This window comes from Tupaia chinensis, unplaced genomic scaffold (genome assembly GCF_000334495.1).
Source record: "Tupaia chinensis unplaced genomic scaffold, TupChi_1.0 Scaffold000118_1, whole genome shotgun sequence".
In the NCBI taxonomy this organism is placed as follows: Eukaryota; Metazoa; Chordata; class Mammalia; order Scandentia; family Tupaiidae; genus Tupaia; species Tupaia belangeri.
Window position 1 is genome coordinate 1,219,715 of NW_006159584.1, and position 17,658 is coordinate 1,237,372.

At 36.5% G+C, this 17,658-nt stretch overlaps 1 non-coding gene and 1 pseudogene across 1 annotated transcript; one reads left to right on the forward strand and one right to left on the reverse strand.

The window, feature by feature from the left end:
• Positions 1-7,995, reverse strand: part of LOC102469654 (replication factor C subunit 3 pseudogene) — a 29,361-nt pseudogene extending 21,366 nt beyond the window's left edge.
• LOC114007079 (U1 spliceosomal RNA) lies at positions 7,930-8,093 on the forward strand. Its single transcript, XR_003548735.1, has one exon. It is a non-coding gene; the product is annotated as a U1 spliceosomal RNA (small nuclear RNA).
• Positions 8,094-17,658: the final 9,565 nt, after the last annotated feature.

Genomic DNA, 17,658 nt, shown 5'->3' on the forward strand with positions numbered 1-17,658 from the left:
GGTTCGGGTCCCGGACCGGGTGGCTTGCTTTCTCTCTTTTCCTCTCTCTCTCTCTCTCTCTCTTCCTCTATGGTCAAATTGAAATAAGTAAATAAATAAAAATAAAGTTAAATAAAATAATTCTTTTAAAAAATGTAGGTAAGAGGAGAATGGGAAGAAGAAAGATATCAACATGGGAAATAAATGAAAATGACAATTTTCCAGAGATTTTGTCCAACTTCTCCTTGATAGGGTGCGGGAAAAATGTTTTAGAGTGAACGAACTATAGAACCTTGAGAAGTATCTACATACAGCCAACTGTAGATGGCAAAGATATTCCACTTAGATGCCCAGCTGTAGGAATGATAAGGCTAATGTTGCCTACATTCTCCTTATGCCCATGAGTAGCTAAAGACTTGAAGGAGAGAAAAAGAGGTTTATAACACTGCATGTTTTTTTTTTTCTTTTGCCAGAGGGCATGTGTAGCCTCCAGAGTCAGAGAGACAAAGAGAGGGAGAGGGAGAAAGCACCTCTTAATGGGTCATGGTCACACCATAATCCTTTCTCCTCCACTTCTCCATCCTGTCAGGATTTTGGACATGTACATACACAAGCCCCGTATGTTTTCCAAGCCACTAGAACTAGAACTGCGGCTTGAATGTACTGTTGGCTATGTGGGATCTGGTTCCCTTAACTATCAGGCCACGGAGCCAGCCCATGAGTACCTTTTAAATTTCTAGTTGTGTAATAAAGAACCTTGTGTATAATAAATCAATAAATATTTACTCTTGTTCTTCCAATTGGCTGATTATTTCAGCCTCATTTTCCAACGTGAAATCAAAAGATTAAGTTTTAGCTTGCCATTTGGGCCACAGTAGACATGTAAGCTCCAAGCTTGTTGGAGGGTCTAATAGTGACTATCTTCCGTCCCTGGGTTTATTCCTGCTTGCTTATGTGTGAATGCGTAATCTAACAGTGTGAATCCCAGTTGCCACAAAGCAATTTGCAAAACTGCTGCATTGAAGATGTATATGTCGTTTGCCATAATCTTACCTGACAGTGTGTGAAAAGATGTATCTAACACATTTCCTAATGGAGTGTAAATGACCATATGCAAAAGGAACGAAAGACCAAAGTAGACAATTAATTTATTTACATTTCATGAGATCAGCCTGAGCATAACTAGCCTCTATAAATAGGTTGCTCTTTTCCTAGTCTAGATGATGTAAAATAGCAAGTCACAGAACTACAGAAATTTTTCTTTTCTTTTTTTCTTTTTTTTTTTTTTGAGAGGTTTTTGCTTTAGGGTGCGTGCGCTCGCCACACAGACAGAGAGACAGAGAGACAGAAAGCAAGAAATCACCCCCCGGGGGGATGATGACCACGCCACAATCCCTTCTCCTCCGTTCTCCTCTCGGGATCTTGGGCACGCACGCACACGCGCCCGGTGTGAGTTTAAGCCACTGGGTCCAGGACTCGAACCACAGTTGACTACGTGGGAGTCTAGTGACATAGCCATTACACTAACTGCTTGTCCCAGAACTATAGAAATTTCTTGAAGTTTGTAAAATAAATCTTTTATAAATATTATATTTATATTATTAGTAATAAAATTTTTTCTTTCTATAGTATATCTAATCAGCACAAAAATATGGCATCTTCTTCTCTCATGGACAAAAGTATGTAGAGCTGGGTCTATGTGATAATGAATATCTTGCTGAAAGCCTGTCTCAGAACAGAAATTGGATAGGTACTACAGATGACCCAAAATGCAGATGGTTCTCTGAACTAACATCATATAACTGTGAGATTGTGTTCAAGGATACTCCTTTCCCACACTGGCTGGGGCCATATTTCTTCCATATTAGCAAAATGAATAAATTCAGATTCTGCATTCAGACCATGGGCTTCCAAATCATTTTATTAACCTCTCAGTAAGTGGATAATATTGAGTGAGAAACTGTGTGACTCTGTTAGCTCCCATTTGTAAAATAGAAACAATAAAGATAACATGTTCAAAGAGTTGTTATGGTTGTGTGTTGCATGTGTTTCTTATTGGCAAAGGAAGCCTCTTGGGATCTTGGGCACACATGCACATACGCCTGGCATGAGTTTTAAGCCACTGGTGTCCGGGACTCAAATTGCAGTCAACTACATGGGAGCCCAGCAATATAGTAATTACGCTAACTGCTGGTACCACTCTTAGTGTGATTTTCAAGCTGCTGGGTCTGGTACTTGAACTGAAGTTGACTTTGTGGGAGTCCAGTGCCTTAACCACCATGCCACATATTGCCCCCAAGATTGTGTAGTTTAATATGTAATGACTGGCAACTTATTATATATCCAGTAAGTGACAGTTATTATAAGTGATGATTTAATTTAATAATTAAATTTACTACAACATAATTAATCTTAAAGCATTAGAATCTGGAGGCCTGAGGGGAGGAGAAAGGCAGGATCTATAACAGTGATGTTAAAATGAATGAATAAATAAAATAAAGAGAAATGCTATTATATCTTAAAAGGCAGAACATTTTATAAATAACACTGCTATGGTTTGAATACGTCCCCTAAAATTCATGTATTAAAATTTGGCTATTATCAGATTAAGGTATTCTAATTTGTAGTGTAAAAATATGGGGCTTTGGGGAAATTAGGATTAGCTAAAGTCATAAGGATGGGGAGGGACTCTCATAATTGAATCCTGGTGGGTTTATAAGAAGAGCAAAAGAGACATAGATGTGTAGATGTGAACATACACACAGAAGCACGATCTTGCCATGTGATACCCTGTACCATCTCAGAACTCTGCAGAGAATCTTCATCAACAGGGAAACCCTCAACACATGTGACTCATTGTTCTCAGATCTCCAAAACAGCCAAATAAATGTCTATTCTTTATAAATTACCCAGTCTGATATTCAGTTGTTAGTGGCAGAAAAGTAGACTAACACATACACTATGGGACCCACAGGTCTTGTGGTGTTTAAGGTGCTGGAGGACCACATGGCCAACAGCAATTCAAGCCCTGGCCCTGGTGACTTCAAATTCATGCTGAGTGTGTGGGAGTACATAACCAAAATCCCAGGAGAAGAATGGAGAAGAGATTGGTGTATGGCCTTTCTTCCTCGCCCCAGGGAGGTGTTTTCTCACTTTTCCTCTCTCTAGCAAGCAAGATTACTCTATAGCAAAAATCTAAACAGACTAAAAATCAACAAAACAAAATACATGTATAACTATAGAAGCAAACTAATCCTGAGTGGAGTTGAGTAGAGAGAAAAATAATGAGATGGCTCATTGAAACAGGAGAATCATGAATAGAAAATGTATTGTAATATGTATTAATAACTTAGATAAATACTTTGTGGAAAGAAAAAAATAAGCAACCAAGTTTCAGAATTTTGCTGGAATCCTGGGACCAGCAGTTAGCATAATGGCTATGTCATTGGACTCCCATGTAGTCAACCATGGTTCGCGTTCCGGACCCGGTGGCTTAAAATTCATGCCGGGCGTGTGTGCGTGCATGCCCAAGATCCTGAGAGGAGAATGGAGGAGAAGGGATTGAGGCATGGTCATCCTCCCCCCTGGGGAGCGATTTCTTGCTTTCTGTCTCTCTGTCTCTCTCTGTCTGGCGAGTGCACGTGTCCTATGGCAAAAATCTCTCCAGAATTTTGCTGGAATCTTTGTGCCCATGTTCTATTCAAAGGTTGGTATCCAGGAAGCCATCCTGGCACCATAAATGAAACCAATTGGTTTCACTTGTGAAAAAAAAGTTCTTTCACTTGTGAAAAAGAAGTTCCACTTTCAGGGGAACAGACAGTGGTACAGGTAAAACAAGGTGTTAGAACATGGTGCTGTGTGAGGCAGTTTCTTATGAGAGAGTTCTCCGTTCAAGTCCATAGGCTTCCCTGTGGGCCTCAGGAACTATGTACCCATGATCTTGGGCTGGCTGAAATGTGAGGGTGGACTGTAGCTTTGGGACCCTGTTGGAATTACTGCCTATCTCTCCATCTCTCTCTTGCATGCCCATGGAATAAATAATAAATAAAACCTAAAAAAGTACCATCTTCAGATCCCCACCTTTTCTACAACAAACATATCAGTGAATAGTTTCAAGATAATCTGAAGGCTTTAAAGCAACAATATTTATTATTATAAGTGAGTTCATCTTCAGTTATGAATATATTGCTGCTGTGATGATAAAGTGTATGGCCCAGGCAGTGGTGTGATTCTCTGTGTGAGAGAAGGATCATTCAAAAGTCAATGGCTTATTTTAATAAAATATATGTTCAACTGAATTGTTCTCAGGCAAGAAACCCAAGTACTTCATCAAGCACACAACATATATGTGACAGTTTACCTATAAATCTATCCATCAATGTCACCGAAATGATGGATCCCAGATAATAAATATGCATGTTGTTCAGGTCAAGTAGATTTTGGAGTGTGATTGGTGAAGGTGAAAAGTACTGTCATTAAAAAACAATATGAAAGAGAGAATAAATAGAATTTATCTCTGCAGTTTTTACAGTCACATCATCTCAATAATAAAATTTTATTTATTAATTTTACACATCTTTTTTTTCTTTTCAACTGGGAAGGAAATAATATGATTACATTGACATAAGAATTTGGGTTAAGCCACGTAAATCTAAAATGATGGCTAAATATGTAAGATTGAATAATTTATTTGGAAACAGAATAAAAATGTTAAAAACATAAATTTCAGACAGATGACAATATTGATAGGCCTCTCAAGGTTAATCAGAAGCCTCTGTTTGAATATCAGAGCCAAGTCAGAAGAGCTTGTTTTCTCCACATTCCTCATCTCTTTTTAGTGATTTGTTTTCAGAAACCTTCCAAAGTGTATAAACCAAATTTATTTTGTAAAATCATAACAATTACCAACATTTTTTGAGCAGAGCAGATTCTTCCCATTAATGCTTTATAATTCTATTCTCTGAGCCTCTATAACAAAATCACATCTGCTCAATAGCTTCATAACTAGCAGCACTCTAGATTGTCGGCCCTTCAGCTTTCCTGCAGCTTCTAGCAGCCTCAACCTACTTACCTTTCTTCTAAAGAGCAGAATCCATACTCTTTTCCCTCAACCTCTGCCAGAGACTCTATGGGGTTTACCAGATGTCCATGCCTGGTAATTTTTTTTTTTCCCCTATGGGTGAGCATTTTATTCTATTTGAACAATCTCATGAAAATCAAGATTACAAACAAAATTCTTTTTTACTGTTTCAAACTACATAACTCAAAACCTAAAAATATTAACATTGAATCTTAATACCTCTAATTATGAATAACAGGATATTTCCTGATCATATTATTCTTTGCTACTTTTGCTGGAATGAAAAAAATATTTTCATTTTATTTAAACTGTCTTGAGTTTTTCATGAAAAATGTGAATTCGTTTCAATTATTTATATTTTTCCAAGTTACTTGTTATGTTTATCTGTTTCTAATGGTATGTTTAATACCTTTCAAATTAGTCATGCTAGGTATTTCATTTAAGACCAGGGTTTTCCTCTTTCGGATCATTAATTAGAATATTAAATATGTTTATTTCCAAAACAGCACTCCCTAAGGCATCCATTAGCACCTTTATTCTGTGAAAGTTAAATTATAATGAATAAAAGTATAAAGAACAAGACTTATTTTATTTTTTTCTTCCAGAGAACAATGACCGAAATTGAAAACCTAGACAATTTTATATTCACACTTAATGTATTATGTTATATATATGTTATATAATGTACGTGTATATCTATATGTATAGTTATATATAAAACATATACATAACATATATATGTGCATATAAATATGTATATATAAAACACTAAGGGGAAAAAAATCTATTAGCCATACTAGAGATTCATAAAGCATTCCCTAAATACTCAGAAATTCTTTTTAAGCTATTTTAAGTCAATTCTTCTTTAAATGTATCTTTATGTTGTTTTTATATTTAAACTTTTTTTCTGATTATTATAAACAATATCAACTATTATAGTCTTTTTTTTGCCATAGGTAAGTACACTTACTGGAGAGAGACAGAGAAAAGGAGAAAGAACTCTCTAGTGGGTTATGGTCACATCACAATTCTTTTTCTTTTTTTTTTTCCCCTCAGATTTATGCTATAGAACTCATACACTCTCTGGAGAGACAAAGAGACAGAAAGCGACAAATCACCCTCCAGGGGGAATGGCCACCACAATTGTTTCTCCTTCATTCTCCTCTTGGGAGCTGGGCACTCATACAAATGTGCCTAGCATGAATTTTAGGCCACTAAGTCCAGGACTCAAAGTGCAGTTGACTATGTGCAAGTCTAGCAACATAACCATTACACCATCTTCCAGTCCCACACCACAACACTTTCTCCTCCACTCTCACCCTGAGATTTTGGACACACACACACACACACACACACACGTACCTGGTGTGATTTTCAAGTTGCCCAGTCTGGGACTTGAACCGCAGTCAACCATATGGAAGTCCAGCATATTAACCACTATGCCCCCTGCAAGTCCTTTAGTCCATTCTTTGTTGCTCAATAACTGAGTAATGTATATATATAAAGGTTTATACAGCTCTGGTTTGGGAGTCCAAAGTCAAAGGATTGTACACAGACAATAAGGGTCTTGGGGAGATTCTCTGGAGATTCTAGAGGTAATACAGGATGTAATGTACTAAGAGTTAGAGTCTGTCAGTGTATGCCTAACTCATTTTCTCTTCTTACAAATCCATCAGGATTCAATCATGAAGACCCCATCCTAATGATTTTATCTAACCTAATCACCTCTCAAAGATTCTACCACCTCTTAACACTATAGATAAAGTTTTACCCTCCTAATATTGTCACAAAGGACACCAACTTTCAACACATGGATTTTAAGGGACAAAAACTATTGTACCCACATAGAAATACATAACCCAAAGGGACACAAATAATTTTGAGATTTGTTATGTTTGTTTGATCCATTATCTCATGGATTTGATGAAGACACATAAACTTCACCAAGACATTATACACTTAGTTGTCATGTGTGGTTTCAGGAAGAACAGAATAATTTAAGACCAGCCATATTCACATTTATTTTCTGTTTTTGTGGTTCAATGATAGGTCAAATCCCAGTAGCAGATCAGATTTTTAGAAAGAGTTACAGTTTACTTTGTCAATGATGTTCCTCACACACATACCCTTTTAACTCATAGGTTCTAAACTTAGGTTGTAGGATTTTTTTATTCTCCCTTCACACCACAAAATTGGTGTCTCATTTTAGGATTGATAATTTAATCTTTTCTCTAATTATCTTCTAATTTCATCTGACTTTTCATCTAGAAGAGTCAGGAAAAGAAGAACAAGGGTGTTTTTAATACAAATGGCAGAATTGGAATAAAATGTGAATCTCCCAGACTCCTTATGATCACCTTGCTACCCGTAGAGTGTCAAATCCGGCAAATCTGGGGTTATATTCAGAAGAAAGAAGGAAACAGAAAATTCAAGAATTGGCAAGGCAAAATCCCCAAATTTAAATAGACATTTAGTCTCCAACATTACTTTTTTTAATTACTCAGAAAGCAACCAAGAGATGACACTTTTTGGGGACAAGGTGTAGTTAGTGACCAAACTATCTTATTAAGATAGGTGAACCATGAGAAGGTGAAAGAGGGAATGTTAGAAATATTTTTAGTTGATTTTTTGATGAGATCATCCCAATGCTCAATAGTTCCAGATATCTGTGGCTGTTAGGAAGCATCAATTTTATGCCAAAAAATATCAATAGTGGATAGACCCCATCTATAGAACTTAGAAGGAGGTAAAAATCTGATGTGATCAACCTGTCAGGAATGGACAAGGTCAATGTTTCCTGCACTGGATTCCCACAAGTTTCACCACAATTTGAGTCTCAGACTCAGTGGCTTGAAAATTGCATAGGGTGTATACTTACCTGACAGGGGAGATACCATGATCATGAAGGTGGTTTCCCCAGGGTGAGGCTTATCCATTGCACTCTGGATGTGCTGACCCCTGCAATTTCCCCAAATGTGGGAAACTTGACTGCATAATTTGTGATAGTGGGGGACTGCGTTCATGCTCTCCCCTGGAAAAAAAAAAAAAAAAAGCTTGCTCTCCCCTGGAAAAAATTAAAAAAAGAAAGAAAAAAAAGAAAGAAAAAGAAAAATAAAAAAAGAAAAAAAAATTGCATAGGGTGCAACTGAGTGTATGCCCCGATACCAAAGAGAGAATGGGAGAAAGGGGATTGTAGTATGGCCATGCCCCTGGGTGGTAATTTCTCCCTTTCCTTCTCACTGTCTTTGTCTCTCTCTGGTAAACGTACATAACCTTTGGCAAGAACATGGAAAAAAGTAAACAATGTGTAATAATAACAAAGCCACTTTATGATGGTGGATTATGACTACACTCTGGAAGGCAGGATGTGCTGTGGTCATCTAAGGGGATTAAGGCTAGTTCCCATCAAGGACTACATGTTGCGAGATGACAATGCTATTTGTATGTTCTGAATATAACCCTTACTCTCTAGTCAACGTGAGCAGAAACATGTGAACAGTTACTAATACTAGTCAGCATAATCATAGACGACCCCAGGTGAGTTGGGGTGTATCAATACCCCATTTATTTTATCAATATATGACAGAATATCTCAGGAGAGAGATTAAAGTTGACATTTCGCAATATATGACAGTTTATCTCAGGAGAGAGATTAAAGTTGACATTTCCAATCAATGTTATCACCCCAGAGCAATGTATGGCAATGTATTTGTGTTTCATTTGGTTTTAATTAATAGTAATTAATGTTCTGTTTCACAGTTTACAAGAGCTTTCTTATGTATCATTTGACTTGGTAACTGTGACCTGCTTGCTCAGTTTTGTCTAGATCTCATGGCCTTTCCTTCTTACTCAGGTATTACTTTAGTTGCTGCCAGCATTACACCTCCCTGGAAGCCTCTGCAACATTTGCTATCTGCCCCTTTCCTTTTTTGCAAAACTTGAGCCTTGCCATACTAACCAAACTTACGGCCTCCTATTGTTGTAGCCTTCACATTTTCACCCTTTCCACATTCTTACAGAGAACTTGTGGGAACATCTGCCTGTCTTCTCTATAGGGTGTTACTGAGAGTGTACTCTCAGGGGCTAACTCAGGCCTCCATCTGCCTATGTAACTATTGATTTACTCTGGTCCTCTTGTCCATATGGGAATAAAGAACCCTGTGAAAAAGTTCGCAAGGCCTCAAACAAGGGCTCAGACTAAAACAAAAATAAAAACAAAACTAGTGTTGTAACTTGCTTCACCATAAAGACATGGGGACAAGGGTAGGGAAGGAGAGGGACAACTTCAGTACATAGATGTCATCACTTCCTTCTCACAATCCACCAAGAGATGCAATAAGTTTTCTACTTTTTCTTCCTGTCTAGATGATATACTCTTTCTGCCTAACCCTTTCCTTCTCAAATAGATTTCCCTCCTGTAAATGTCCCTTTGTTTCATTTATGTTGTCTACTACATGCCAGGATGGTTCTAAAAGCACTTTTAAAAATTTACCTCAAAACAACGCACAAGATAAGCATTATTATTATCCCCACTCTACTTATAAAGGATTTGCTAGTGTCATAGGTAGGACTTGGATTTATGTAGCCTAGTGCAAATCTAAGGTTAATTACTATGCTATGCTGCTTCTCTACTGGGTAGTTAAGTAGACTATGAGAAATCATGAACTATATACAAATAAATGTTCATTAATATTTTCAAAAATCATTCAAGTTCACTTTTCCTTAAGATGTGAAAATGAGAAGGTCTGGGAAGACTGATAGGTCCCAATGATGGTGAGAGATGAAATAGAGGAAAAACTCAGTATAAGAATGGGTAGGAAAAGAAGAGTAGAAAAATAACACTGAGAAATGGTCCTTGGACTTAATAGAAGGGCCCATTAGTGTATTTAATGGGATAGTTTGAATCCAGGCCTTGTACTGTGAAATATTTTCCTCTTTCTTTCTTTTCTTTTTAAAACATTCTTTAATTGTATTTATTATTATATTTTTCATTTGCTAAAGAACATTTGTAATGAACAGAGAGAGACTGAGACTCAAACCACAGTTGACCATGGGACCAGTAAATGGCATTATTATGATAATGGTTGCATCACTAGACTCTCACGTAATTGACGACAGTTGGAATTCCAGATCTGGCGGCTTAAAACTATGCAGGGTGTGTGTACCTGCACACTCAAGATCCCAAGAGAAGAAGGGACTGTGGTGTGGCCATAACCCTGGGAGGCGATTTCTTGCTTCTGTCTCTCTATCTCTTTCTGTCTCTCTCTTCTGTGTCTCTCTGTCTCTTTCTGTCTCTCCGGTGAGCACATTTGCACTATAGCAAAACAAACAAACAAACAAACAAAAACAAAACCAACAACAACAAAAAAACAAACATCAAAAACCTAAAAATAAAACCCACATGACTATGTGGGAGTCCAGTGTCTTAAGCAACACCACAGCACTATTTCTATTATACATAAACTTTTCCTTATGAATCTTGTCTATTTTATATAAAGAATTTCTTAAGTGATCCACTCCTCTGCTTAAATTTTTTTTAAAAAAATAATTGCCTATTGTCCATTTATAAAACAAAAGTTTAATTTTTGTCTAATATCTAGATTCTCTTTCCATTTCCTGACTCCACCCTGCTTCGCTGAATTTTGTAAAAATGTGAGATTGAATTGGTGCTGGTTTTAAATATATATATATATATATAATTTCATTCTCTTCTATTTCTAGACTTTGCACAACCAAAGTGTTTTTGGTTGACTGGTTGACTGTCATTCTTTCAAAGTCTCTGGGCCTCTCTTCTTCTCCTGTTGTGTAAAAGGACTTGTCTGACTACTTCCCACTCTTCCTCAGACATTTGTCTTCAAGAACCTTTATTGACATCCAGAGAAAGTGTCAGCTGCCTTTTTGTGGGAGAGAAAGCAGCTGTTACTAATAATTACACTAGCACACCTGGAAACCAAATTCATACTAGTTTGTAAGAGTCAGTCAATGTTTAAGAGTTTGACAAGCTGATTAAGCCACCAGTGGCTTGGAATTGACTAAAGTGGGAGTACTTATGGAAACAACAACAAAAATTTTTGAGAGATTTTTGCTATAGGGCACGTGGGTTCACCAGAGAGACAGAAAGCAAAATATCATCCCCTGGGGGGTAGTGGTGGCCATGCACAATCCCATCTTTATTCTCCTCTCAGGATTTGGGGCATGAATGCACATGCACCTGGCTTGAATTTCAAGCCACCAAGTACTGGACATGAACGATGGTCTGTCATGTGGGAGTTCAGCAATGTATCCATTGTGCTACCTGCTGGTTCTGGAAACAAGTTTTTTATTTGTTTTGTTTCACTTTATAATTCCGGTGAGCTGATTTCTTTAGTATATTATTGAAAATAAAACTTAATATGTCTGTATGTTCAAATACATGAGTATAAAACACTCATATTCTAAACAGAACTAGGCTAAATTAGGTAGGTCATTAAAATGATTTCCAACTATTCATATTTTTCCCAGCTTACTAAAAGAAAATTTCATTGGTGTACAAAATTTTCCCTAAAATCAGGGTAGAGCTTCCAGGGGGAAGAAAACTCATACACATCTGTATTCTGAAGAAATAAGTCCATGTTTACATACACCATCATCAGCAAACAGCACAGCTATAGAGCTGTGAAAATTGCAGACCTTTACAACTCAGCCTTTGATTAATGACTTAATTAAAGTGGGATTAATATAAATCTGTTGGCAAGAAAGAATGCTAGGGAAAGTAGAAAATATTCGGGCAATCTATCTTTCCAGCAGTCATTGCAGAAAACATTGATAACAGGGTGACAGAGTCAGTGACTTAAGACCATTGAAGATCTTCTGGAGGAAAGGCTGATGTCTGCAAACTATGCTTGAAGAAATTCAGAAGAGAAGAGATAAAATTCAAATGACTACAACTGAGCCAATATATAATATAGTGTACTTTTTATAAAGACCTTTAGAAAAAAGTTCTCTCTGGTATAGGTAATAGGCAAAGCTTACTTCTCTTCAATAATTGCTTTTTAACTTTATGCATGCTATGAATCTTGTAACCAATCCTATTTTCCTTTTTGATCTGACAGCTGGAGAGATTAGAGCTCCATTTGTGGCCTATGCAACTAATGTGTAAAACCATGGGCAAATACGTCTAGATAATAATCTAAGCCCTACATTTATACTTCTCCTTTTTTTCCTTTTGTCTCATTCTTACAACCTTATTTTCCTCTTGTAAGCTATGCATTTTTATAAATGACCTAAGATCATTTTGTTCCAAAATGAGGTGTAAGTAAATAACACAGACAAGATGAGCACCATGCTGTAAACCATAGTGCTACCTACAAATAGTGCTCCTTTCAAGATAATATTGCACCCATTTTTTTTTAGAATTTTATTTTTTATTTATTATTATTTTTTAAAACTGTGCTGTAGGGACACATGAGAGAAAAAGTGAAAAAGCAAGCTGCCAGGTCTGGGATTTGAAATGTGATTGGCCATGTGGGAGTCCAGCACCTTAACCACCATGCCACCTATTGGTCCCCCTCCCATATATATATATATTTTTTTTTTGGAGAGGTATTTTTTTTTTTGCTATAGGGTGTGTGTGCTCGCCAGATAGACAGAGAGAGACAGAGAGATAGTGATAAATCACCCCACCCAGGGGGGATGGCCATGCCACAATCCCTTCTCCTCCATTATCCTCTAGGGATCTTGGATACGCATGCACATGCGCCGGGCATGAGTTTTAAGCCACCAGGTCTGGACGCGAACTGCGGTTGACTACATGAGAGTCCAGTGACATAGCCATTATACTAACTGCTGGTCACTCCCTCCCATATTTTAACTTCAACTTAAAAAGCCCCTAGGATACTTAGATCCAAAATAATTTTATAGTTATGGAAACTGAACTAGAGAGTTTAGGATGGGACCAATATAATAAGAGTAAAAAAAGAATTATATATACATATAGATATACACACGTAGTCGGTGGCATGGCGATTATACACACACACACAGTATATATATATATATATATATATATATAAACTAGCTAAATTTTTTTCTTTAGTCTTCATTGGAGGATAGCTGATTTTTAAAAGGTAAGATAATACAGAATGATTTATAGAAGATATTAACATAGAGAAATCTGATGAGGAATGGAAAGTAAAGAGGGTAAAGGCATATAAATTCACTGATATTGATGATTCCAAACCTCCTCTGTCAGTGTTATCATCATATAAAACATGCCATTGTGGTTAGGAGGAAAGACCAATCAGCTAGGATAGCTGATTTTTAAAAGGTAAGATAATACAGAATGATTTATAGAAGATATTAACATAGAGAAATCTGATGAGGAATGGAAAGTAAAGAGGGTAAAGGCATATAAATTCACTGATATTGATGATTCCAAACCTCCTCTGTCAGTGTTATCATCATATAAAACATGCCATTGTGGTTAGGAGGAAAGACCAATCAGCTAGGCAACACTAGATGTTAACATAAACCTCGTCTTTTTCATGAGGGGCTACTGTTAATTCAGAGATTACATTAATGGTGTATTTAGGGTGAATATTTAAATTGAGATGTGACATATTTTAGGTAGCTGTCTAAGTATTCCTGTGTTCATAGATCAAAGAGCTGAACTGTTGTCCTTGTAGCCCATGATTTTTGTGGTACTAACAGTGCTTTCTTTTTTAACTATGCAGGCAAATGCAGAAGATTAAAAAAATACTATGGGGCACTTTTATTCCTCCTTAAAATCATACACTTTCATTAGTACCATGGAAGGAAAACAAATTTTTTTATAACTTCATCTTCTTTGTTAAACAGATCAGTAAAATGTACATTGGTATTTAGCCAATAAAGCATATTAGGATCTGGCCAGATCCGTGAAGAATAAGAAAGCAACTTTGTGCTCTTTTATTCTCTACCTATGCCATTGCAGAGATGATAAAAAATGCTCAAATACTTGATTTTATCTTTTAACTGATGTAGACATTATTATTGTCATTTTCTCGTGTGATAAATTACATAATGATGTGGTCAAGGTTATACGGTGATGGGGCTAGAATTAATTTATTCTATTGAATGTAACATGTTTCTCAACAGCTGTTGTTTATGCAAGGATATGTGCTGGGCACTGGAAATAAGGGAATGTATCAACTTCTGGTCTACAGCAGGTAGAACAGAAGGGCAAAGGGTCAATATTTCTGTGTTCAAATTGTGGCTCTGGAAAATTCATCCCTCCCAATCCTGATTGTGAGAATAGATAATGGAAATTGTTGTATCTTCAGCTGCATTAGAAAGTTAAGCAAGGATTGGGACCAGCAGTTAGTGTAATGGTTATGTTGCTGGACTCCCACGTAGTTGACTGTGGTTTGAGTCCCGGACCCGGTGGCTTAAACTCACGCTGGGTGCGTGTGCATGCGTGCCCAAGATCCCAAGAGGAGAATAGAGGAGAAGGGATTGCGGTGTGGATATCCCCTCTGGGGGATGATTTCTTGCTTCCTGTCTCTCCATCTTTCTCTGTCTGGTGAGCGCACGTGCCCTATAGCAAAAACCTCTCAAAAAAAAAAAAAAAAGGGAAAAAAAAGAAAGTTAAGCAAGGACCACCTCTATGGTTGAGGGAGCTGGGACCTACATGGCTGAATGAGTGCTTCAAATCCTAGTCTGGTGGCTTGAAGAACACAATGGGGGACCAGCAGTTGGTTTAATGGCTATGTTGCCGGACTCCCATGTAGTCGACCGTGGTCCAAGTCCCGGACCCAGTGGCTTAAAATTCACACTGTGTGCGTGTGCACCCAAGATCCTGAAAGGAGAAAGGAGGAGAAGGGATTGCAATGTGGACATCCTCCGGGGGGTGATTTCTCGCTTTCTGTCTCTCTGTCTTTCTGGAGAGAACATGCACCCTATAGCAAAAATAAATAATTCTTTAAAATAACAAACGAACTCACACAATGGGCACGTGTGCACAAAGTCCCAAGAGGAGGAAGAAATGGAGGGGAAGGGATTTTGGTGTGACCATGGAGAGGTGCTTTGTTTCTCTCTCTCTGTCTCTCTCTGGTGAAAGCACATGCCCTCTGACAAAAAAAAAAAAAAAAAAAAAAAAAAAAAAAAAAAAAAAAAAAAAGAAAGAAAACAGGAAGAAAGAAAGAGAGAGAGAAAATTAAACTGCATGTGGTCAGGGAAATATGAGAACCTTGTAGACAGATATATAATGATAGGTATCGGGTTGTTAAACAAATAGTGACATGCTTTTCTATGTAAGAAAGCATCATGACTTTTCTAACAACCCAATGGATAATAGATACATAAATGATAAGACCCTGAAACCTCAGACCCAACCATGTCAAAAGACACCTGACAAAACTTCATGTGACTGCTCTGTTGATATATTCATGCTGTCTTAGCATTTCCATGAACATAACTGATTATTTGTAAAGACTGCACTGTGGGATTATAATTTTTTTTAAATAAATAGACATGTTAGGAAACACAGTCACCCCTCTTAGAACTTTTTGGCATACATATGTGACTGAAATGAGAAAAGAATAGATAGGTTTAAAATACACTTCTGCTCTCCACATTATTCTAAGATAAGAGTTTTCCTATCAGGCTTTTCTTTTTATTATCAAACTGAAATACTAAACATGTAAATGGGAAAATAGTTACTGATTTTTATCCCCACTTGACGGAATAATGAGAAATCATTTTTTCAAATGGAAATTTATTTTTGAAACATTGTGTAGTGAATAACAATGCGTTTTAACTTAAACTTTCCAATTCGGATTCTTCATATAGTAACATAATATTTGTTATGGAAGAACAGGTGTTTGTATAAAGAAATTGGGAAAGCAGTGACTGTTGATTTTTCAAACTAGAGACAATGTTCAAGTCTTCCGTACATGTGCTTAACTTACCATAAGCTTAACGTAGATTGCAATGCAATAATGCCAATCTAAAAGTAAAAAGTGTTATTATAGAGGTAAAGGTCAACTAATGTCAAAATAAGAAAATTAGAACAAAGGAATTCATATTTCATTTGAGAATAGGGAGGAAGTATCAATAAAAATAGAGTCCTCATTATTAGTTTGAACCTACCCCTCAGCCGTATCGCTGTTATTTGCAGGCACCAATAGGTATCTGCCCTGAGAATAGACTATTATTAGCAGTTGCCTATTTTACTAATTAATTGGCATGGAATATAAGTCCCACTTATGGCATAAAGTGCAGAATGTGAAGCAGAACAAGAGAAAATGAAAGGTTCATGAAATTAAAGACAATGTCTTTCCTCAAGAATTGACATTTAATTATTTCTGCCTCTATGACACATAAATCCTATTAATAATATGTTCATAGTAGCTACCATATCCCATTTGGAAGAACCAATGTGGGTAAATAATATCTTTTAATATCCCTGCTAACAATGTGGACTAATAATAAATGATGTATTGCATATAAAATTCAAGGCAAATTTTTTCTATGTTTTAAAAAGTTATTGGCCAACTTACAGTTGTAATTCTATGACAACTCTCAGAGTCTGTAATTGAAGAAAAAGACTAGTCTAGAGAGAGAGATTAGCATCTACATTTTGATAGTCATTGAGTCACAAATGTTCCTTGTTACATTGACTGGATTTTCTCATTCTTCCTCCCTTTCCTTTAATGCCCACAAGACCTTCTTCTCTAAACACGTTTAAGCGCTATTTTAGTTGTATTACTCTGCTCTCGTCAGAACCAGCTAAGATCTGCAATTTTTTCTGCCTATTTGAAAGCTGATGTAGATTTAAAACAAAAAATCCCTATGCCTTTCTAGAAAAAATAATCACCAATATTTTTATAAACCTTTATAAAGACCCACTTATATGAAGTATTCTTATGATTAAACATACTTGGATATTTCCCCTGGGTTGTGCAATTTATATCCTGAGTCAGGGATTCATAGAATGGTCAAAGTCCTATTTAAAGTAACTTTTCAATTGGTCCATATTTATTTATTTACTTTGCCCCAAAATATATTGACCAGATAGTTGATTTTATTACCCTGTGTAAATAAATACTGCTTATCTTTATACTATCGCCATTAATTAAAGGATAGATTAACCTTATGGATGTTTTACTGAAATGATCAAGTTGAAATTTCCAAAATACATCTGCTAAGTAGTTTGTAATATTTGGCATATTTCCCTGTCAAAAGTGTACATTAAAATACAGAGACATCTCATGTATCAGGATATTATTCTACTAAATTCTGAATTTTAGAAGTGTGTTCAGATCCCAATAGAGATAAAAAAAAACTTGTAAAAATCACAAAGCTTTTGCGAGAATCCGTGTATGCAATCCCATCTCAGGCTTAATCATTTTTTCAATAACAACAAACAAACAAACAAAACTCACAAATTTTCCACCAGCATATCAGAAACTATAAACTGGGAGGAAAAAAGCTGAGAAAGGTGCAGCAAAAAAATAAGTTAGCTATCACAGCCAGAGACTGAAGGAAGAAAATGCATAAAGTTGTATTCAGAGAATATAAAAAGCAGCTGGCTAAGATGATCTTGGGACATTGCAAAAATAGTAAATTATACTCAGAGAGGT